Source organism: Mirounga angustirostris, unplaced genomic scaffold (assembly GCF_029215605.1).
Source record: "Mirounga angustirostris isolate CCGP_5_RB_7025 unplaced genomic scaffold, mMirAng1.0.hap1 SCAF_4, whole genome shotgun sequence".
In the NCBI taxonomy this organism is placed as follows: domain Eukaryota; kingdom Metazoa; phylum Chordata; class Mammalia; order Carnivora; family Phocidae; genus Mirounga; species Mirounga angustirostris.
In genome coordinates this window covers 112351347-112374299 of record NW_026991712.1, presented here as the reverse complement: position 1 = coordinate 112374299, position 22953 = coordinate 112351347, and the positions used below count along the sequence as shown (strand labels likewise).

Sequence of the window (22953 nt, the reverse complement as noted above, 5' to 3'; positions counted from 1 at the left end):
AAAATACATTCGGTGCCCAGCACTTAGTGAGCGCTTGTTAAATATAGATTATTTCCTCTACTGAGATTAAATTACCAGCCCTTTAGTGAATTTTAATTTAATTGGCTGTTTTCTTGATTGGCTGTCTGGAAGCATCTGGTGCTTCCGGGGTAAGCAGAGAAGGGGGACTTGGGTATAAGGGGGAAAGTGCTAAATTAACCCTTCACCTTTTGCACAGTTTTGCCTGAACTCAGTGCAGTTAAGAAAATAAAATTAATGGGGCACCTGGGTGGCTCAGTCGGTTAAACATCTGCCTTTGCCCAGGTCATGATCTCAGGGTCCTGGGATCGAGCCCCGCATTGGGCTTCCTGCTCTGCGGGAAGCCTGCTTCTCCCTCTCCCACTCCCCCTGCTTGTGTTCCCTCTCTTGCTGTCTCTCTCTCTGTCAAATAAATAAATAAAATCTTCAAAAAAAAAAGAAAATAAATGAAATTAATAATACTTATATGGGTTTTTAAATCATTCTGGGGTAAAATATCATCATCCCCATTTTTTGAAAGAGGGTCGTGTGGTTCAGGGTTTTGCCCATGGGCAAATTAAATAACAGAACAACAGAACTGAACCCATTAAACAACGGAGCCGGGGCCGAAATGTAGATTTTTCTCGGTCTACATTCCCTCCTCTTTCCTTACTGCCTGACTAGGTGTGGGGATGTCATGGCTGAGAGGTGGTGGCGGCAGCCTCTCAGAAGGAGAGCCCTATAGTGACGATGACAGTATGGGAGTGATCAGTGATGTGCCTCTGGGGGAGATGATCCATCAGTTCACAGGCTGCTGTAGCTGACTGGGGACAATGGCCTCCTCCACACCTCAGAGCTGAAGTTGATTCACTGACAAATATGACAGACCCCCTCCCTATGGGGTCCACACAGCCCAGGGGGGCAGATTACACTATCCCTTTCTCTCAGCTGTTTATGGTGCTTATCTTTACAGTAGTCATCATTCTACAAAACAGGACACACACCATCCTGGAGGACACTGGTGACCTCAGCAGGCAGGTGGCTGCCGGGAGGGAGGGAGGCGGTAGAGGGTTCAGAGTGGAGCCTTGCTCATTGCTCCCAGCCTAGCAATCTCTTGACTCTGCCTGATCCTTCCTCATTTTCCACTAGAGAGTACAGAGGTCAGGCAGGAACCAAGGAAGGAAGTTCTGTTTGTGAGGCTCCAACCATGCCGCCCGTTTTTTCAGGCTCAGTCGATCCCTGCCAGGTGGGGGTTATTACCATTCTCAGAAGGAAGAGATGCAGAATTCTCAGCCTTTTTCCCCGACAAGACATGAATGTTGTATAACTCACTCCCAGGGGAGCGCCAGGGGTGTGCAATCCCAGGGCAGGATCCCACAACTTTCTCTTTCACTCAGGACACCTTTTGCTGGCCAAAATGTGGATAATTATTAAAGCTGGGGTTTGTCACACTATTTTCTTTACTTTTGTGTATGCTTGAAAAATGTCATGATGGGGCGCCTGGGTGGCTCAGATGGTTAAGCGTCTGTCTTCGGCTCAGGTCATGATTCCAGGGTCCTGGGATTGGGCTCCTGGCTCAGCAGGGAGCCTGCTTCTCCCTCTCCCTCTGCCTCTCTCCCTGCTCACGCTCTCTCTCTCTGTATCTCTTTGTCTCAAATGAATAAATAAAATCTTAAAAAAAAAAAAGAAAAATGTCACGATGAACAGTTAAAATTTAAATTTAAAAAGCCCTTTGGAATGCAAGTGCATGAAAGTGATGTTATGATAGAGAGAATCTTGTGTCTGCCAGTGATTTCTTAAATACGTTGTTCACTGTATGCAGGATCTGCAGTACTGCGTTATCAATAACGAGATGCTTGCCACACACCTCAATACCCAAGTGCAAGGGCTGGGATAGCAAGTTGGAGGGCTGGGTGAGGTCATCAACTTGGTCCTTTCCTCTTTGGTTCCTTCTTCACATGAACCCCTTCCTCCTTGATACACACACAGCTCAGTTGGTATGGGACACTCCTCTTGGGTGGTGACCATGTGGAACTCCTTTGAAGGGTTTCCTTGACAGTACCAAGATTACCAAAAGGTAAGGACACGGTCAAGGGCCCCTAGAATTAGTATAGGTGTCTGCAGTGAGGGGCAGAGCCAAAGGTTCTATGGGAGGAAAAAACAGCCTGAATTCAAATTCGTAGCTATGTTCACCAGCACTAGACTAAGAGCTTTACATACATCATCTGGATCAATCACTTCAGCAACCCAGACAGGTGAAGCCCATTTTATAGATGAGCAAGCAGAGGCCGAGTAACCAGCCAAGTTCACATAGCTAAGATGTAGAGGCCCCTCAGCTGGACTTCCTGACGCCACTGCCTACATCCCCTCCCAGCATGAATCCCTGTTTCTTAGAGTGAGCAGGAGAGTTTGGGTTGAGGTGCTTGAAAATGGCATGAATTGTGAGCTGGGTTAGCTCAGTGCCCAGTACTTGGTGGGCATTCGATAGATATTTGAGAACTGGACTTTTGAACAGTGGTGGGAGTTTCCAATGGGTTGGGGATCACAGTCTGGGCCTCCCCATACACTTGAACTTCCCCCATGGCAGGAAACCACATAGATGGGTCACAGGTGCAAACTGTGAAGTCCTGGGCGCCTGCCCCCAGCCCCCACTCTGTCCTCAGAGCACTTCTACCCAGCCAGGGGTCTGGGAACAGTAGTCTCACCATCCCTGAGGGGGGCTTGTCAGAAGTGCTGAAACTCTGCTCAGTGTCAAATTTCTGCTCCACCCCAGACCAGCTGACTCAAAACCCACATTTCCCTAGCCTCTCAGGTGATTGTGCATAAGGCCCTGCCTTGGCTCAGCAACCTTCCTAAAGGGGAATGTGCCAGTCATCATCCTCGTCATCACCAGGCAGCCTGAGGAAAATCCCTTTTTTCTATTGTAGATTTCCTATCGTAGATTTAGGGGGGCTAAGCTGCTGCCCTAATCTCCTCTTGCCTGAAGGACCCGTCTGAAATGAGAGTGGGAGGCGGACTTCTTGGTTGTCAGCGTTTCCAGGAAGTTTAAACCCCTGTGTGCTCCCCATGTGACCTCGTCTGTCTCTGCCTTGGGGCTCATGAACTTGGAAGGCATAAGAAGAGCTCTTCCTCACAGGGTGACCAGGCAGTGACAAATGTGCCACATGGAAGGAAATTAGTGAATAATCCTTGCATATTTTGAAGTGAGTCACATTGGCCTTTCTTAGACACGGTACTCCAGATGATTACACTCGGAGTTTCTGTTTCTTGATTCAGAGTATACTATTAATGAACATCTAGACAGTGTTCCCCAAAGTACAAGGTGCTGGGGACAGCAGGTCAGGTGGTCCCTGACCTTAAGGCACTTTATACAGAAATAATACTATACTGTTACCACCTCTGGTAACAAAGCTAAATAAAGGACAGGTAAGACGCCTCTGTGAACAGGATCTACAGTGACTGTGGTAACTGCTGGGGACAAATTGTCAACTGTGGCTCCAGGGACCTTTCCCCCCTGCACTCTTCCTCCCCAGTCCCTTGCTCTGGGCTCTCACTGCAGAGTGTAGCCAATACACTCAGTCACGTAGTGACTGGCCCTGCCCATTGCTCGAGCACCTACTACTGGCAGTCCGGGCTTCGTCCGTCTAATCCTCACAGTAGCACCTAGAGGTAGATATTATGCCCATTTCACAGAAGAGGAAATTGAGGATCAGAGAAGTCAAGTTGCCCAAGGTCACATGCCTAGAAAGTATCAGAGGACTGGAATATAGATCTGACAGACATTCTAACCTCACCGGCCTCCTTGTGGGATTTCAGGTGAGGGATGCATCTCAAGTCGGGCAGGGGTGGTTGTCATACTGGTGGCCATCGGCCCCACTGATGTATCTCTCTGGTGCCAGCCCCAGGACCCAGAAGTGCCCTGCTTGAATCACCAAGGGGTGAAAAGAGCAAACTTTCCAGGCCTGGGAGGGTCATCTAAGCCCATACAATTTTAGAGATGGTGTAAACTTCTTAGAATGGCTTGTAGCTTTTTATTGGCTCTGTGTGGAAACAGAGATGAGGTAACTTAATTGAGCCCCTCTGTGTTTTGAAACTCAGTGACAAGTTGTGGCCAGTTGCTCTTGGGACCCACCAGGACAAGAGTCAGACAACAAGGAAGAGGAAGAGAGGCAGAGGAGTTAATGCAACGTTCAACCATCCACCTACTGACAAATGAGACAATTCAGAGGAGAGACGATCCAAACCCACATCCACGAATGATTCAGCTCCTAGTGCTCCCAGGCACACTCTTTAGTCTTCCCCACCAGGACCAGAAGCTGAATCTGGTCCAACTCTGTCACGTAGGAAAGAAAGGGGAATCCTTGCTCACCATCCAAAATAAGCCCTCTGGGCATGGATTTTCTCCACCCCTCTTTATGGCCATTTTCCCTGGCCCATCTCCCACTGCTTCCTTCCCAGGGTGTCTTCCAAACCCTTCCTCTACCCATTCTTCCCTAAATACCCCTTCTCCACCCTGATATCAATGTTCTCCAGCTTGCCTGATCCTGAGAATCTCCTGGGGAACTTGAACATGCAGATTCCCAGGCTCGTCTCCTAGAGGTCTAGATTGGAGAGATCCAGACAGAGACCTGGAGAATCCGTGTTCAACAAGACCCCTTGTGTCCTTAGGATGCCAGGTGTTTGGGAGCCCTTGGACTGCACTTCCCCTGTTGTCAGACACTCCTCTGAACCCAGCCTGGAGCTGGCTGGCCCTCAAAGCCACCTACTCCTGTCCTATGACAACACCTCTGCTGTCAAAGCCACACTGAGCTCCGGACATGGTTCTCCACGGTTCTAAAGCAGCCTGCTGCTTGAGCTTCAGTTTCACATCCAAATGGTCTGCTAAATGTTGCTTGTGACACACACAGTTCAAAATGAGCACATCCCAAACCTGACACACCCCAAAGCCAGTCCTCCTCTTACACTTCTGTATGTGAGGCAGGTTGCCTGAGCTGGGACCCTGGGAACCATCCTGGCTCCTGGTCTCCATCACTGCCCCTCACATCCAACTACTCACCAAGTCCTGGGGACTCTGTGCCTCAAAAGTCCTCAACTCCATGCCCTCCTCTCCTTCCCCAACTGCCGTTCCAGTAGGGCTCCTCCCCCTCTGTCACCTGGACTCTCCTGAGTGGCCTGGCTGGTCTCCCGCCCTTCCATCCTGCCCCTCTCCAGTTGGTCTTACACCCAGCCACCTGAGCGATATTTCTAGAACACGAGCCTGATCCCATCTCTCCACCACTTAAAACCCCTCAAGAACATCTTGCCACCCACAAGCTAAAGTCCAAACTGCTTAGGATGGCTCCCCTTACCTCCTCACTCATCCCACGCCTCCATGTCATGGCTCAATTTCCCCTCTCCTTCATCCAACTGCCTCCTATCCCGCCCCCACCCCCAGCCCAGGCATCACATTCCTCACAACTTCTTTGCTGGCTCTACACAGCTGGGTTAGTGCCCCTCAAGCATGTTCCTATAACAGCCTACATTTACCAGGTTACATGGACAGATTCAGCTATTAATTAGGAAGAACGTCTGAGGATTGCTTTACAGCCTCTCTCCACTCCTAGTAGTTACCACAGTGACCAAGAGCTGGGTCTCCTTGTATCTACGAATATGTCTGAAGCCAGCTCTCTCCTCCTTCTGCCTTTCAGAGTGCCGCACCAGGACCACCCAGGGATCGGCCCACCTCTATCTCTGCTCCTCAGAGGGAGTGGCCTCTCCTGGCTATTGGCAAAGCTACCAGAAACTTGGCTTTGAACCATTTGTGTCTAACAGGTGGTCCGGATATTCTGGCAGAGATGGTGGGTTTAAAGAGAGGAAGAGATGGAATCATAAAATACCATGTTTTTGGGCGCCTGGGTGGCTCAGTTGGTTAAGCGACTGCCTTCGGCTCAGGTCATGATCCCGGAGTCCTGGGATCGAGTCCCACATCGGGCTCCCGGCTCAGCGGGGAGCCTGCTTCTCCCTCTGACCCTATCCCCTCTCATGCTGTTTCTCTCTCTCTCTCTCTCTCTCTCTCTCTCTCAAATAAATAAATAAAAATAAAATCTTAAAAAAAAAAAATACCATGTTTTCAGACCACCCTGAACCCTAAGGGCCAGGCCCTGGCGAGGGACTACTATACTTGTGGAGTCCAGGTGGGAGAGAGAATGCTGATCCACATACCTGCCCCCTCAAGAAGCTGGAGATGTCAGAGCAGGCTATCAGGAGGGCTATTTCCAAGCCAACCTGCCAGTCCTCAGGGAGGAAGGGTGAAGAGCTAAGACTGGTGCTAGAAACCCCCGGACTCCAGGGTGTATACTACCATCATGAAGGGAAAAACTGCCCAGCCTCTGCAGGAGCTCTGTGGATAGACAAGTTATTCACACTACTACAGGAGATGGGGTAAGTCTCCACCTGGGCCCAGATTGCTGAATAATATCAGAAAGAATATTGTTGGGGGTGCCTGGCTGGCTCAGTTGGTTAAATGGCTGACTTTTGATTTCAGCTCAAGTTGTGATTTCAGGGTCATGAGTTTGAGCCCCGCGTTGGGCTCCACACTGGGTGTGGAGCCTGCTTAAGATTCTTTCTCTCTCTCCCTCTGCCCCTCACCCCACTACTCTCTCTCTCTCTCAAAAGAAAAGAAAAGAAAGAAAGAAAGAATATTGTTGAACTGGATTATAGGGAGCCATCTGACCCAGCCCTAGAACTAAGGGGTCACAAACTCCTTCAAAGAAGGGCTGGAAACCTGATAGTGCCCTGCTATCTTTTGTAACCTAGCAAAAGCTGGCCATGCTATGGGAAGGGAAGTGGAGGCAGGAGCAGTATGTTCAGAGGAGGTAGCAGAAGCAGCATGGCCAATCCAGACCATTTAAGCAGAGAATGGAAAATAGGGCTGCCATGTGCAGTTGTGCAGTTTGTTCACTGCAAAGGTTGCTCAGCTGAAGGAGGAACTAGAGGCTGAAATCTAGCCTGTGCCCCCATTTCCCAAGCTGCATGTCCTGGTACAGAAGTGCATTTTCTGGAAAGAAGAGGGCCTGTTCTAAACTGTAAAAAGGCACCATTTGGGATTGTTGTGACCTTGAGGGAGAAGACATTGGCAGCAACAGTGAGAAGAGCTTAGATGAATGCAAGAGAAGCCCAGGATCTGGCAGAAGATGACAAAGGCTTTGAGAGCCCCAGGGACACTACTGGGTGGGAGCTCAGAGTTTCAGCCTATTGATATGGCGCCCAGGCCCATGATTATGCCCTACTCCTCCCCATCACCCCCTTTACCACCATCCCGCTCCCTCCCAGCCCACCCCTGGCCAACCAAGGCCTCCATGGCCAGAGGAAAGAAGGCCAGTATAGCCATGACTGTGGCTCCCATCACCTAAACGCTAATGACTCATTCCTGAATGGGGTGGAGGATACCTGGTAAAGAGAAACAGTCTCTCCAAGCCCACCGTGTAACTACCACCAGTCTCGGCTATTACCAGAGACAGCTGGAGAGCTAGGCCACCAGCCTGTGGCTGAATGCCAAGTGAGAAGGGGCTGATGAATTTCCCCACTTTGTTCCTTTCCCAGTTATAGCTTCACCTTAACAGCATCCACTCCTGGTGACAGCTCACAGGTTGTAACCTGCCAGGGACACTTCTAGAAAGATTATAGCCTTGTTCAGGAAGCTAACAGCACACAACATAAAGGAACCTGGGGCCTGCCTCCTGCCTTTTCTGCTTGGGACAGAAGATGGGCAGGCAGGTGGAGGACCCTTAGGCACAGATGCAGAGGGGAGGCCAGGGTGGGGAGAACTAGCTTTTCTGGGCCCTGATATTGTGCTGTAAGTACCTGATTGTATTTAACTCTCCAGCAACCCTGTAAAATAAGTACCATTCTCTCCATTTTATAGATGAAGAAATTGAACCTCAGAGAGAATAAACACCCCTGGCCAGCTGGTAAGCTGCAGGGCTCTGATTTGAATTTCCTGGTCTTTCTGGCTCAGACACATGGGGTTTTTTAACCCAAAGTATGTCACCTGCAAAATATCTATCTCCCCTGGGGAGAGAGGAACTCAAAATAGTGAAAAGGAACAGAAAAAGCTTGCCGAGTTTTGCTTCAGCAACTGAAGCCAGTCTCCCTACAATCTTCTCCCTTCCTGCTCCTGCTTCCAGGCTATCCTCAGGGGAAAATTACCCTCCTCACTTCCCCCACCCTACATCTAAGGATTTTTATTCAGGTGAAATAATTGTCTTAAAGCAGCACCTGGGAGGGAGGGGAGAAGGGTGGGTAGAGAAACTCATGAGCTGATTAAATACGAGCCAGCGAGGGAGAACCTTCTTTCCCTCCAGCCAGCTTCTCAACCCACTACTCAACCAAAGCATTACCTCTCAGGCAATAACCACCAAGACCCACATTTTGATAAAATGTGAGAGCAGGAAGGGGCTGTTAGCAATAATAGCAGTGTTTACTGAGTGCTTTTTATGTAATAGCCAAGTACCAGTCCAGGGATATTACACAGAGACCTATTTAATACACACACACACGAAGTATAAATGGGGAAACTGAGACCCAGAAAGGTGACAGAACTTGCCCAGAGTCCTCCAGCTTAGGAAGGGGACTTGGAATCAAACTCACACAGCCTGGCTCCTAGATGCTGCCCCTGCCTCCCAAAGGTTGTCCCTCCTCACTGTCCCTCCTGCCCCCTCCAAGGGCAGAGCCAGCAAGGTGTTGGGTCTTCTGCCTGGGACCCAGGGCTCATGTCACACCCCAGGGGCTTGGCACACTCAAGACTCCAGGAGCGTGCTAATTGCACTTCACTCAGCTCAGATTTCAGATCCCACCTAACGCTCCCAACTAGAAAAATCTTAAATGCCTATTTATTTTTCTGACATCTGTACTGTACTTGAGCATCCCTGCTGGGCTCATAGAAGGCTAAACAGAATTTCCATTAGATTCTTCCCATTTCCCCTCCGCAGATACAAACAGAAGCAAGAGGAACAGTGGCACCTCCCATCTCACACACCCAGCAGTGCTTGGCAGCGACCCTAAGCACTCCCTGCAAGGCCAGCAAATATTTTGATAATCTTTCCCCTACAGGATTCTCCTGTGGAGAACACATGGACACAGTCAGGCACGATCTTTCAGCAGATTCCACAGGAAGAAACACTACATCCGTGGAGGGGACTTTGACTCTCAGGGCTTTAAAGGGAAGGGAAGCAGGTTTGGAGGCAGGAGCTGCCCAGGGGTTTGGGGTCCCTCCGCCCCCACTGTGGAGCAGGGGTGGGGGGCTGCTGTGGGCGTTGTAGAGTGGGAGGCAGATGGGGTGGGGGTTCAAAGTCCAACCTGGGCTTGAGGACTGGCTCTGCTGCTTGAGGCTGTGTGACCTCTAGCGAACTGCTTCACCCTCTCTGGCCCTCGGGTTCCACACTGTGAAGTGGGGATAATAGGAGTACTCACCTCTTGGACTGGCCCGTGGGAATTAGACACAATAACATTAGCGAGGCATTGGGCATGCAGTGAGTCACGACCATACACACAACTGTCATTGTGAGATCCTTCACTTTCCTTGAAACGAGCTCATGGGGCGTGTTCTCCACTGTCACTGGTCCCCTTTATTTAGCCTCCTTTAGGGGACCTGTGGCCCCCCATCTGAACCAAAATGTGTCTGTGGGAGGAGAGGGAGAGCCCTGAAAGATGGGTTGCCCACGGCCACACGGTCCTTCCCCTGGAGCTGAGGTTTGAGGGCCCATCCCGTGTCAGGTCAGCTGGGTAATGAGAAAAACCCCACAGATTCCTAGCATGGGACATTTCTTCACAAAGGCATATACCTTTGAAAAAGATAAAACAAAATTAATAAACATTTATAAAAAGCAGAATAACCTAAAGCCACTGGGAAAAAAGACGGTGCGGACTGCACAGCCCTTGGTGGAGTGCAGGTTGGGCAGGACCCCGGGGGCCTGGTTGATGTGGTGCCTCCCCCCTAACCCGCATGTCTACTTTCTAGTCCCACCCCCAGGGCCTCTTGCAGAAGACGAATTTGCATCCATTTCTGGTGTATCCCACAGGACACAGAGGATTGCCCTGGGGCCCCACATTCTCCTAGTGACTCACCGGTTAGGCAGTGGGTACCTGAGGCAGAAGAGCCACTTCCTGGGTCCCTGAGCCACTGGTCATACCTGCCCAATAGCCACCTTCTCCTCTGAGGGCACCTGAGTCACCCATGGGGGCAGGGCAGGACCTGGCCCCAGAAGGGGCTGGATGAGTGTGGCTGAAGAGCCCAGGCCATGCACAGACCTGTGGTTTGGGATAGGGTAGCATGGACACACTGCTTATCCACAGAAGAAACCGAACCCTCCTGTAAAGGTATGGACTCACCCCACCTGAAACTTGAGGAGAGACATTTTCATATGGGAAGGTCTTGGGGCCAACCCCCAAATCCTTGTACACATCCCACTCCCCTGTGACAGATCCCTCCTGAAGCCGTGTGCTAATACTTCCCTTAATGGGTCCAAGAATCCTGCTTGGCGTTATGGGGAGAAAATGTGTGTCTAAGGTGTAGGGGGTGTGGGGTGGAGGGGAGGCGTGGGTATTCATGTAGGGAGGGAGGACGTTGACAAGAAATCCAAGCCTACGGGCCAGAAAGAAGTCTTAAAAACAATGGCAGCCTGACTGTCTCCTCTCTGTTACCCCAACCTATCCCCTCAGGCCCAGGGTCAGAGGAGGTCTGGAGGCCAGCTTTGCTCAGTGCGCTGACCTAGCTCCCGCACCTGCCACCTGGCTTTGAGCAGAGGAAGTGGCTCCCGCGGCTACCAGGCCCTGCAATAAGTCCGAGGAGTCCTGGGCTCAGGCCCAGGGCCGGTAGAGCGGGGCCAGCCATGTACCCTGTCCCCGATCGGACGGTGCCGCGCCAGTCCCGGGGCCCCCTCAGGGGCAGACGTGAAGCCAGAACACTCCATTAAGTCTGGAGGTCAGATGACAGCCCGGGGCCTGCTGGAAACCGCGCACCGGGCAGCGGCACAGAACCGACAGGGTCGGGGCCTCCCCGGAGCCCTGGGCGTCCGATCCCAGCACGCTTCTGCTGCAGCTACTCCCACAGTTCGGAGAGGCCTGCTCCCACCTCGTCTTTAGTTTCAGGAACACAGCCATCGCGCACCCTCGGGCTTTCAGTAGAGTCAGAGTGGCGGCTACCCACGCACTTCGGAGGCTCCAAACCTGATGCTCGTCAAGGCCCGAGCTGGGGCTCCGGAAGCAGACACACGGGCCCCGGAGACCGCCGCGGGCATCCCAGTCTCTGCGGTGATGGATGAGAACACAGATGCAGAGAGGTAATCGCGCGGAGCCAAGGTCACGCGACTCGTGAGGAGGCAGAGTCCGGATTTCGGCCTGGCCACCGGGCTCTGCGCCGGCCGCCTCTCCACAGGGACAGGGGCCGTGGCCCTGCGCTGATAGGGAGTCCCGGTGAGACTTAGGCGGGAGAGCGACCTGACCTGACCGATTGCACTTTTCAGTAACCGATCAGCTCCCAGCGGGGAGAAGAGACCGTAGCGTCCAATAGTAGCATGACTGCGACTCTGATTAGCACAGCAGCAACTCTGTTTTTACTTTTCCAAAAGCCTATCAGACATTGAATTTAAATTAAAAAAAAAAAGAAAGAAAGAAAGCCTATCAGACACTGCGCTTTTATTTTTCATGGTTTATCTTCAAAGTCTTTGGCAGCTAAAACAATACATCTTTACTTTTCTAAGAAAAACTCCAAAACTCAATAGACACACCCTCCAAAATCACTGAGGATAGGAAAGCCAGTTTTTGCCAGGCTTACCTAATTCCATTATAAAGCAAATTTTCTTTGTAGTCTTTAGACTGTTGTCGAATTAAGCCAAAGATCTTCCTAAGCTGGGAAGTTGGTTCTGGCCCTCACCCACGGTTGTTTCCACAGCTAGGAGAAGGGGGGCAGTGGGAACTCGGGGTGTGGGATTTATGTGTGGAGGAGAAGTTCATGGACTATACAGAATTTAAGCCTCTGATCTTTTAAGGATCTTCTAAGCCATTTGAGGGGCAGGCATTAGGACTGCAGTGATAATCACGGCTCCCCAGACCTATCTACCCTGCGACACTCACTGACTTTGGATGTGGTATCTGTGTGTTCCAGGTTCTCCTGTAACAAAAAAATAAAGGCAAACGGACAGATCTCCCAGGGAAAGATGCATGAATGTTATTTCACATAAACCTCCAAGCTCCTGTAAACAATTGCCTAAGGTGCCTATATAAAATCAACTTTTTTTTTTTTTAAGATTTTATTTATTTGGGAGAGAGAGAGATTGGGGAGAAGGGCAGAGGGGGAGGGAGAGGGACAAGCAGACTCTCTGCAGAGCACAGAGCCTAACTTGGTGCTCAGTCTCATGACCCTGAGATCATGACCTGAGCCAAAGCCAAGAATTGGAGAATCAACCCACTGAGCCACCCAGGCGCCCCTAAAATTCAACTCCTAACTACCTCTAGCAAATTCCTATTATTTCCTCAGACCTCCTCAAAGAGGAGGTGATGGGACTAAGGGAAAAGGGGGCTCACCTAGCCTTTCCCTTCCAGCCACAGCTACCTTCTAAGCCCAGAGTGTGGTGGCCTGCTCTGGGGTGCGGGTTCGAGTCCAGCTTCCCTGCCCTGACAACCTTTCCCTTATGTCAGGTTGTCTAACTTCCGTGTGGCTCCCTGGCTTCATCACTAAAATGAGGATAATTATTGTTAACTATTGTCCTACCCCACAGTGCTGTTGTGAGAATTAAATAAGTAAAATAGAACAATGATCATCACCAGCTATGACATCATATTATCATTACTAGAACAGAAAGGATAGGAAAGGAGGTGGCCAGATCCAAAGCACAAGACTCAAGGCTACAATGAATAAGGACTCAGAGTTACCCAGGCAACAACCACCCTGGAACCTCTGTGGGTTAGCCAGAGGATTCTCCCAAGCTCCAGGCGCTGCCCCAGAAGCCACTCGGTAGGCTGGATCAACACCATTCCACAGCCCGGGCCAGTTTCCGCTGGCTCAGCGCTGCCCTACCCCCCAGGGCAGAGAGCAGCGGGGCGGGCCGCTTCCTACCTTGCCGGTCCCCTGCCTCCCTGAGGCTGGTTTGGGTCAGAGGCCGCTGATCCTGTGGCTGAATGCAAAGCAGAGGCCTTCTGGGTTTGGTGTGAGCAAGTTACTGGAGCTCGGGCAAGGCTGGGGCTGCCTCCTAAGGCTGGTTCTGCCACAGGGTGAGTAACCTGGGTCTCAGGCTGATTGGACCTGGGTCTGCGGCCTCTCCCGGGCTGGACTTCCGGGCTGCAGAGCCAACACTGCCCATCCCTCCCAGATGCTTCTTTGCCTGTTGTCTGAACAGCTGACAATTTAATTCTAAGTAACAGTGACTCACAGGACAGTGGTTCCCTTTTTTGCCAGAGCAGTCTTCTGTAAATTAAGCGTTTCTCCTAGGTGGAGAAAAGTCTTTACTTTTCAGTAGACAGAGTGGGAGGCCAGCAAAGTGCTGTGATTAGAAGCACAGACATGGAGCCAGATTGTGTTTCAATCTGGGTCCACCACTTACAAAGTGGTGTGACCTTGGACAAGTTATTTAACCTTTCTGTGCCTCAGGTTCCTTATCTGCAAAATGGGGATATTAGTAGCACCTACTTCATAGGGTCATCACGAGGGCTACATGAGTTTAGAGCTATGTCTGGCTCATAGTAAGTGCTTCTATCAGTGTCTGATAAATAAATGTCTAATAATGGAGAACTGGTTATATAAAATTCATACAATGGAATACTACACAGCCACTAAAATCTCTATTATAGAAGAATAGTAACATGGAAATACATTTATCATCCATTACCCGGTGAAACAATAGGCTCTAAAACAAACTACAGTATAACCATTATTGTTGAAAAAAAGAAAATAAATCTATATACATTGAAATATGTACTAAATGTACACCAAAAGAATGTTTTTCTGTCTTCCAAAATTTCTGTGTTCCGTGTGTTACTTTAGTAACAAAAAACCATAAGAAAACAATACAAATTATTCAGTAATAAAATACAGTAACAATTATTTAAATTGTAGTAGATGTGCATAATCCAGATCAAATGATCATTCTTTAAAATGAAGATGATTATGGGGCGCCTGGGTGGCTCAGTTGGTTAAGCAACTGCCTTCGGCTCAGGTCATGATCCCGGAGTCCCAGGATCGAGTCCCGCATCAGGCTCCCTGCTCGGCAGGGAGTCTGCTTCTCCCTCTGACCTTCCTCCCTCTCATGCTCTCTGTCTCTCATTCTCTCTCTCGCAAATAAATAAAATCTTAAAAAAAAAAATGAAAAAAAATGAAGATGATTATATTATTTCTAACAGTCTCGAGCCTAGATCATTCAGAGCTGAGGCTGAGGGGCACCTGGTGGTTCAGTTGGTTAAGCATCTGCCTTTGGCTCAGGTCATAATTCCAGGGTCCTGGGATTGAGTCCCACATGAGGGTCCCTGCTCAGAGGGGAATCTGTTTCTCCCTCTCCTTCTGCCCCTTCCCCCTGTTCATGCTCTCTTTCTCAAAAAAAAAAAAAAAAATTTTTTTTTAAAAGGAGCTAAGGCTGAAAGATAACCACTACCGCATATATAAATTGTTAGCTAAATGTTATCATCAAAAAGAAAACATAATGTTACATGCTTATAGGGCTATGACATACTGTTTTGCTTCTGGAAATAATCAAAAGCTAATCATACTAACACAGCCAGATTTAAATCTTACCTAGGCAACAGGTGACCCACATATGTAAAAAACAAAAAAGCAAATGACCATGTGTAAAGCAATGGATTGAGAGTGCTTTGCAAGGTGGTGAGTGAAGGGGACATCAGGCCAGTTGCATGCATGGACAGGATGGGGTGGGGTGGGGGAGCGTTCCTCCAGCCATAGAGTCAGAGTTTTCAAGAAGGAAATGGAACTTCAGGCTGCTAAAATAAAGGAAGGAGATAAGCATCTCCTTTTACCGCTCATTTGTGTAGAACTCGAATGGAGAAAAGAGTAAGTCAAGAACAACCTCCTGAACCATGACCTTTGGTAATGAGCAGACTTCTCTACTCTGTCACCAAGCCACTTCTCACTCTGCTCCAGGGTCTTACAAAACAATAAAACTCCAAACACGCCGCATGTGAGCTCTGATGGATGGGGCTGATGTGAAATTGAACCCTCAGTGTATCAAAGAACAAGCACTAGGATGAATTCCCAAACACCATTTTAGCCTCTCTTGCAAGGTGTCTCATCTGGTTTTGCCTGGTTTTCTTGTTAACACCAATAGTTTCATACACCCTTTTCCCAAATCCAGCCGTGGGTCCTTTGCAAGTTGTCGTGATCTTGTTCATCTCCATATTTTTAGCCCATAAATTCTCACCCAGTATCCTGTTACTCTCAAAAGATGTGAAGAGCTTTGAAAAGAGAATAAAACACTAGCTGCAAATTCTGAAATGTGCTGGCTGAATGAAACTTTGGACTGACAGACACTGGTTTCAGTTCCCACTTTGGGCTTTCCAAATGTTGCTGCTAATAAAGTCCTTCATATTACTCACTTACTCACAAACCACACTGATATCCACATGGAAAGGGTCATCCTAATAATCCTCCAAACACCTGAACTGGCTGGAATTGCTTCTTTCTTTCCAAAGAATCGTGGGGTCCTGGGGCTGCTTCGGCCCCTCCCAGGGCTGTGCCCAGTGCACGGGCAGGACGAGGTTGGCAGGCTGTTTTTTCAGCAAGAGCCAACAGTGATTAGAATACCCAGGTGCTTTCTGTTGATGCTTTGGGCGATCAACCTCTAAGCTTCAGGCTTATAAAAACAGGGGTCACAAAATTTGTATCAGAAGGAGAACTGATCGCACATTTGAAGAAGGCAATGAAAAGAATCACTAGAAATGCCACAATAACCTAAAAAAGTCTTCATTGTGTTCAGAGAAGGGAGGGCAGGGAGCCTAGATGAAGTCAGAGTTTTTTCCCTTCCAAGAGCATTTGGTTCAAAGCCACAGAGAAGAAAGGAAAGAGGGGGTGTCCACAGGCAACTGCTGGGGCACATGTGATAACAGGAGGCCTTCCTGGGAGGGGGTTGTCTCCCTCGTCCCCTCACTTGCTCTGTGAGCCCAAGAGTTGGAGAGGCTACACTGATTTACAGCCTCATTTCTTTCCCCTTCTTTCCTATCCTCCCAGTCTGTGGTCTATTCAAAGCACACTCAAGGGAGAGAGAAGCCAATGAATCTGCCGAACTGGGAAGTGGTTTTGAGCAAGCACTGATATTCTGACACACACTTTGTTTTCAGATGGGTCCCCGGCGCTTCAGTGGAGCAGGGCTGGGATGTGTGCAGGTGTTTGCAGGGGACCCCGGAACACAGAGCCCTCTCTTCGCATAGGCGACCCTGATAAGGATGTCTCCAACTACTGGCATCAGATTAGGATCTACAGCGCTGAGTGCTCAAAGGCAGCTCTCCTCTCAACTCTCCCCTCGAACAGCAGGGATTGGGCACCTGGGTGGCTCAGTTGGTTGAGTGGCCGACTCTTGATTTCGGCTCAGGTCATGATCTCCGGGTCCTGGAATCGAGCCCCGCATCAAGCCCCATGTGCAGCTATGCACTCAGCAGGGAGTCTGCTTGAGATTTCCCCCTCTCCCTCTGCCCCTCCTCCTGCTTGCTCTCTCTCTCTCTCTCTCTCTCTCTGAAATAAATAAATAAATAAATCTTTAAAGGAAAAAAAAAGAATGGCAAGGAGACAGGGGAATAATCTCCTGGAATAGATGCAGAAAGAGAAAAAAGAAGTCAGTTTAGATACAAAAGCTGTTTTGTGTGTTTTTTATTTCTATTTCTCATTCGTGGATTTTAGATTGGAGGAAAAAATTCTTTATCTGATCAATGCAACCCTCCTCTGTAAGGACCAGAGTTTTGCTCCTATAACATAATCTCTGTGGAATTTCTCTGATGGAACATCAGGTAATTCATTCACATCTTGATGTCAAATATATATATATTTTAAAACAAGAAAAAATATGTTAACTTTCTATATAGTCAGGTCGCAAAATGAATAGATCTGTTCAATGTTCTGTTGTCTTTGCTTTCCCTCTGCAAATGTTTTTTGGGAAACACTCATACCTTTACACTCTTTTTTGCTACTCAAAAAAGGTTAGGCTAGCTTGACCAAATCCATAAAAATCCAGGTGCCCCAATACTTTTAAAGCAGTATAAATCCATTCCTGGCGGGACAGGGGATAGGAAGGTGGATGATGAGACCCAAGAGAGGCAGGCCAGAGTTGGCCTCCCTTCCTGCCTCTGAGCCCTTGTTTCTGTCTTTGCACCTGCTGGAGGGGCCAGTCCAGGAAGCCAGGCAAGCATGGCTTTTTTTTTTTTTTTTTTTTTTTTGCTGTGCCTGGCATAGCTGGGGCTGGAGAAACCTTCCCCCTGCTGGGACAGGTACCTGCCACCTCTTCCTTGGCCCCTCCAAAGGTACTTTTGAGTACAGAGAACTAAAACTCAAAGTCACTAATTTGGAGAGAACTTATCCTTGCAGGGCTAATCAGAGAACTCCTGCAGAGCCTGAGGGGCCCACTGAGCCCTGCCCCAGGGCAAGCACATCTCCAGCACTTGAACTGTGATTCTCACCAATCTTCCCTAAGGATGACTGTTAGGGTCCTTTCCGCAGGTCACATGCAGCCCTGAGTGATGGTGGTGAGTTCAAACCCCTGAACCGAGACTGCTTTCCATGGCAGCCCTAGCTGTCCCCCAGTCCCATTCCTGTCCTCCTTTCCATCTCTCTGTTTCATCCAAGCGTCTGTTCCTGTCCTTGAACACTACACACCAACTCCTGAGTTTTTCAGGTTTTCTGGACACCAGTGTCTCTAAGAGCCTCCTACTCCCTGGTTACTTCTCCACCTGCCTAAGTGCCATTCTATAGACTTCCTAGGCTCCTCTGCACACCCGCTCCCTCTTCCTCCTCCCGCCTGGCCCCGACACTGCACTTCTCTCTCTCTTCAGCCGCCTCCCCTCTTCCTTCGCTGGTTCCTCCTCCTCCCTGCCACCGTTCTCTCTGTTCCACACCCTTTCCCTACTCTCTCCCACTTCTGCCACCCACCATCATCCCCGGCCATCACTGGCCTCCAGGGTCCGGGGCTGGTGTCACAGCAAGATGAGGAGCCATCCCCACTGAGGATGGTCTCCAAAGGGGTTTTCCTAGTCTGATAGTTACAATTCATAATGAAGGCCACAGCAGGACAATATTCCTTAGGACTGGGTTGCTACCTTCTTCTTCCCACTAATCTAAGAACCTAGGCTTCCTTGGAGTCCCCAGGGCTGGTCCCCTAATCATCTGACTTCTTAGTAAGACCCACAAGGCCACGCTTGCTCTTTGAACCCTTGCCACATTGGTCTTCCTTCAGTTTCTCAAATGTGCTATATTCCCTCCGCCCGTAGGACCTTCGGTCATGGTAGTCCTTCTATCTGGAACATTCCACCTCCTTCCCCTCTTTTATCTATTAACTCCTTTTGTTACTTATCTGTTGCTGTGTAACAAATTAGCCCCAAACCTGCCAGCTTAAAATAACACAATTTTACTATCTCATAGTTTCTTTGGGTCAGGAATCTGGGAGCAGCTTAGCTGGATGGTTCCAGGTCAGGGTCTCTCAAGAGGTTACATTCGAGCTGTTAGCCTGGGTTTCTGTCATCTGGAGCCAGAGGATCTCTTCCCAGCTGCCTTACTTGGTGGTTGGTAGACCTCAGTACCTCCGGGACTGTTGGTGGAGACCTGAGTTCCTGTCACATGACCTTCACATGGGCTGCCTGAGTGTCCCTTGAGCACAATCACTGGCATAAAGAGAACAGACATGCAAGCTGGCATTTCCCGGAATTAATGATCAGAAAGAAGGGAAGGAGCCCCAAACAGAAGCGTCGGTCTTTTGTCCTAATCTCAGAAAGGACATATCATCCCTTCTGCCGTATGTTATTGGTCAAGTAGACGAATCCGGCACAGTGTGAGAGAAGACCACACATGGTGTGGATACCAGGGTGTGGGGGTCCTGGGGAACCATCACGGGAGGCTGACTTCATTATCACTTCCTTTCCCTTAATATATTATTTATAGGATTTTGTGATTAAAATTTGTCTCCTCCATTTGACCATGAGCTTCTTGAGAACTGGTATCTGTTTTGCTCATGTATCCTCATGTATCAGTTAGCTTTTGCTGTGAATCAAACTAACCCAACACTCTGTGGCTTAAAAAAGCATCCATGTGTTAGTTCTCAGGTTTCCGGCATCAGCTATTGGGTGAGCTGGGGGCTGATGGGCCTAACATGGCCTTGTTCATCTGCCTGGCAGGTCGCTGGCCATTGGCTGGAAAAATGAAAGTGAATGGGCCACGTGTCTGTCATTATTCAGCAGGCTAGGCAGGGTGTGTTTGCACGGCAGGTGTAGGGGTTCAGGAGTAAGAACGTAAAGGGGCAAGTCCTCTTGAAAGATTTAGTAAAGCTCCAACAGCACTTCCACCACTTTCTATTGGGCAAGACAAGTCATGAGGCCAGCCCACATTTAAAAAGGGGAGAAAACAGACACAACCTCTTAATGGGAGGAGCTGCAGAGTCGCACCGCAAAGGGCCATGGATAACAGGAAGGGGAAAATACAGCCGTTGTTGTAAACAATTTACGACAGCACCCCATAGTATCCCCAGAGCCGAGTACAGTGCCTGGCACACTGAAGGGACGCAATAAAAAGAGTATTTTCTAAATGAATGAGTTTGAACATTTTATCATTAGTTGTCTTTATTTTGCTTTTGGCTTGTCTCACTTGCTGTTGGGTAAGCATCTTGAAGACAGGGAGCCTATCTTATTCATGTTCGTGACCCCACAACATTGACATGCCATCGGGCTTCAGTATTGATGAGTAAATGTAATGTCCACTCTTCTCAAACTCTCTGCACATCATGATCATTTTGCCTTCCTCAGAGCTTAGAGCCTTCCACAGCAGATCCGTGTGGGCTTTGCAATGCAACAGACCACGGCTTGGATCCCGAATCTGTCGTTTACCAGCTGTGTGACCATGGCAAGTCCTTCATCCAGCTGAGCGCCAGTTTCTTCTTCCACAAAATGGGAGTGCCTTCCTCAGAACCGCTGTACGGTTTCAGTGCAATTGGATGTGTGAATGCTGAATCCAGTGGCGGGCACTGCATAAATGTCACCCCCTTCCCTTTACCCTGATGCCCCGCATCACCTTGACATTGGGCCCCTCCTGCTCTGGCCCTGGCTATCCTAGCCTGGCTCAGGCAGGCCACGCCTGTTGCACACTCCCCGGGTCCCTTGAGCACAGTCACGGGCATAAACAGAACAGCTAAGCCCCATCAGCAGTGCAACTCCGGCTGCCGCAGATGGGCAGGAAAACTGTCCATCGTAGGTGATTTTTGCCACCACCTAGACAAGCTTCTCTCATCCCGAAGCCAGAAGATCTGCATCTGGTGCCCCTCAGGTGTTTGGAGGCCCAGCTGCCTTCTGTTGTTCTGTCCTACCACCTGTTTGGCCCCCAGTCATCCTAAAAGTGCTCACTGCTCGGGCCCATTTAAAAATCCTCTGCAGGTTTCTTCTTCCCAGGTTGGCTCTCTTATATCATGCTCTCCCCTTTCTTTCTTTGCACCTTCTTCTCCCCTTTTCCCCTGACCCTTTACTATTTTTGACCTTTTTTCCTTGTCAGGTAGCATGTTAAGCACTCTATGCTAATTGTCCTGTTAATTCTTACATCCAACCTAATGGCATAAGAATTATTATTATTACTCCCTGATGAGGAGACCGAGGCTCAGAGAGTTCACCTGACTCGCTCACAGCCACACACTTGGTAGGTGGTAGGGCCAGGATTGAACCTGGGTTCTTGCCCCAAAGCTTATACCCTCTCCCTCACTTGATACTCCCTTCCCTCTGTTCGTCTGGTTGTGCTTCCTAAGGCAACTTCCTATAGAATGTTCCTTCTCCTCTCTGTATGGCTGGTCTAGAAGTTCTTCAAAATGACCTCCTTCCTCTTCAGCTCCTCACTTTCCTTTTTCCCTAGAGCAGCATAGTTCAATAGATATTTCTATAATGATGGAAATGTTCTCTGCGCTGTCCGTTATGGTAGGTACTAGACATTTGTGGTTTTTTGAGTACTTTTGATATGTGGTCAGGATGACTGAGAAATTGCATTTTAAATTTTATCTAATTTTAATTAATTTAAATTTAAATAGCTACACGTGGCTATTGGACAACACAACATTACAGTCTCATCTTTGTGCAATTTCTACTGGAGGGAGGATGGGAATAGAGGTGAGGAAGGGTACATGGGAGAGAAAAGCAACTTGAGGAAGCCACAGAGCTATTTTCTCATGAATATTAACCTCAGACTAAGTTTCTCATAAGGAAAAATCATTTAATAACATCCAGATTCCTGGTCCAAGATTCTTTCCTGGACCTCTGCCTCCTAATCACCAAATTCCTGGTGAGGTCATCAAGAATGCCAGGTTTTGGAGGTATGTTGAGGCTTTCCAGAGGGACAGCCTTCCTGAGCAAAATGCAGATTGAGATGTACTCATTCCAGTGAGAAGTCACTGAAGTAAGATTTCCTTCGTCAGTGTATTGTTGCTGAAATCAACATGCCATCAATATGACCGTTGGCTTGCAATTTACAATTCTGTAGAGCTTTCCACTCTATAGAATTTCTGGAAATGCAGATTTAAAAACTCACAAGCAATGGTTTCAGAAACCCCAAATGCCATTTTTTGTGTTGAATCAAGACTGCTTCTAGGAATTGTACACAAAGAGACCTCAGAAATGGTTACTTGATGAATCTGATGAGCCTTAGAGTGCCTGAGTGGCCCAGTTGGTTAAGCATCTGTCTTCGGCTCAGGTCATGATCCCAGGATGCTGGGCTCGAGCCCCGTGTCATTGGGCTCCTTGCTTAGCAGGGACCCTGCTTCTCTTCTCCCTCTGCCTGCCACTCCCCTGCTTGTGCTTGCTCTGTCAAATAAATAAAACCTTAAAAAAATTGTTTAAAAAGATAATCATGCGCTTTCAAAGATGAACAAATTTCTATTGGAAAAATGTGCCCAGCTTCTACAAGCAAAAAAATCATTCTTTTACTCATTTATTCATATAACTATCCATCTATCCACCCACAAACATTTTCTGACTTTATAGGAAGTTCTAAAATGCAGGTGGGGGGGGCACCTGGGTGGCTCAGTTGGTTGGGTGCCTGGGTGTCTGAATCTTGGTTTTGGCTTGAGTGGTGGTCTCAGGGTCTTGGGATCGAACCCCGGGTTGGGCTCTGCACTCAAGGTGGAGTCTGCATGGGATTCTCTCTCTCCTCTCCTTCTACCTGCCCCCCCCCCGCCACATTGCTCATGTGCATGCGCATGTGTGTGCGTGTGTGTGTTCTCTCTCTCTCTCAAATAAATAAATATCTAAAAATAAAATAAAATTCAGGTGGGGAAGGGGGATGAAAGAAAAGAAAGACAAATAACTTATAGATTCAACTTCTTTTTTTTTTTAAGTTTTTTTTAAATTTATTTATCTGAGAGAGAGAATGGGAGACAGCATGAGAGGGGGAGGATCAGAGGGAGAAGCAGACTCCCCACTGAGCAGGGAGTCCGACGCGGGACTCGATCCCGGGACTCCAGGATCATGACCTGAGCTGAAGGCAGTTGCTTAACCAACTGAGCCACCCAGGCGCCCAGATTCAACTTCTTTTTAATTTCAAAAGTAAATAAGTAGGTTTTATGCTAGTAACCCAAAGGACATATAGCATTGAGTCCCTGCTCTTAGTAATTTCTACCAGGTATCTTTTATCTATCTATCTATCATCTATCTATCTATCTATCTATCTATCTATCTATCTATCTATCATCTATCTATCAAATATTATCAAGCCCCTTTCATGCACGGATTGTCTGTTTAGTTATTATCACA

The 22953-nt window shown here is 48.7% G+C and overlaps 1 protein-coding gene across 1 annotated transcript in view; it reads right to left on the bottom strand.

The window, feature by feature from the left end:
* Positions 1–13221, bottom strand: part of BCAR3 (BCAR3 adaptor protein, NSP family member) — a 130897-nt gene extending 117676 nt beyond the window's left edge. Inside the window, exon 1 of the mRNA XM_045897163.3 lies at positions 13091–13221. The gene's annotated coding sequence lies outside the window, so the exon portion shown is untranslated. The remainder of the gene's footprint in view (positions 1–13090) is intronic.
* Between the last annotated feature and the right edge of the window lie 9732 nt (positions 13222–22953).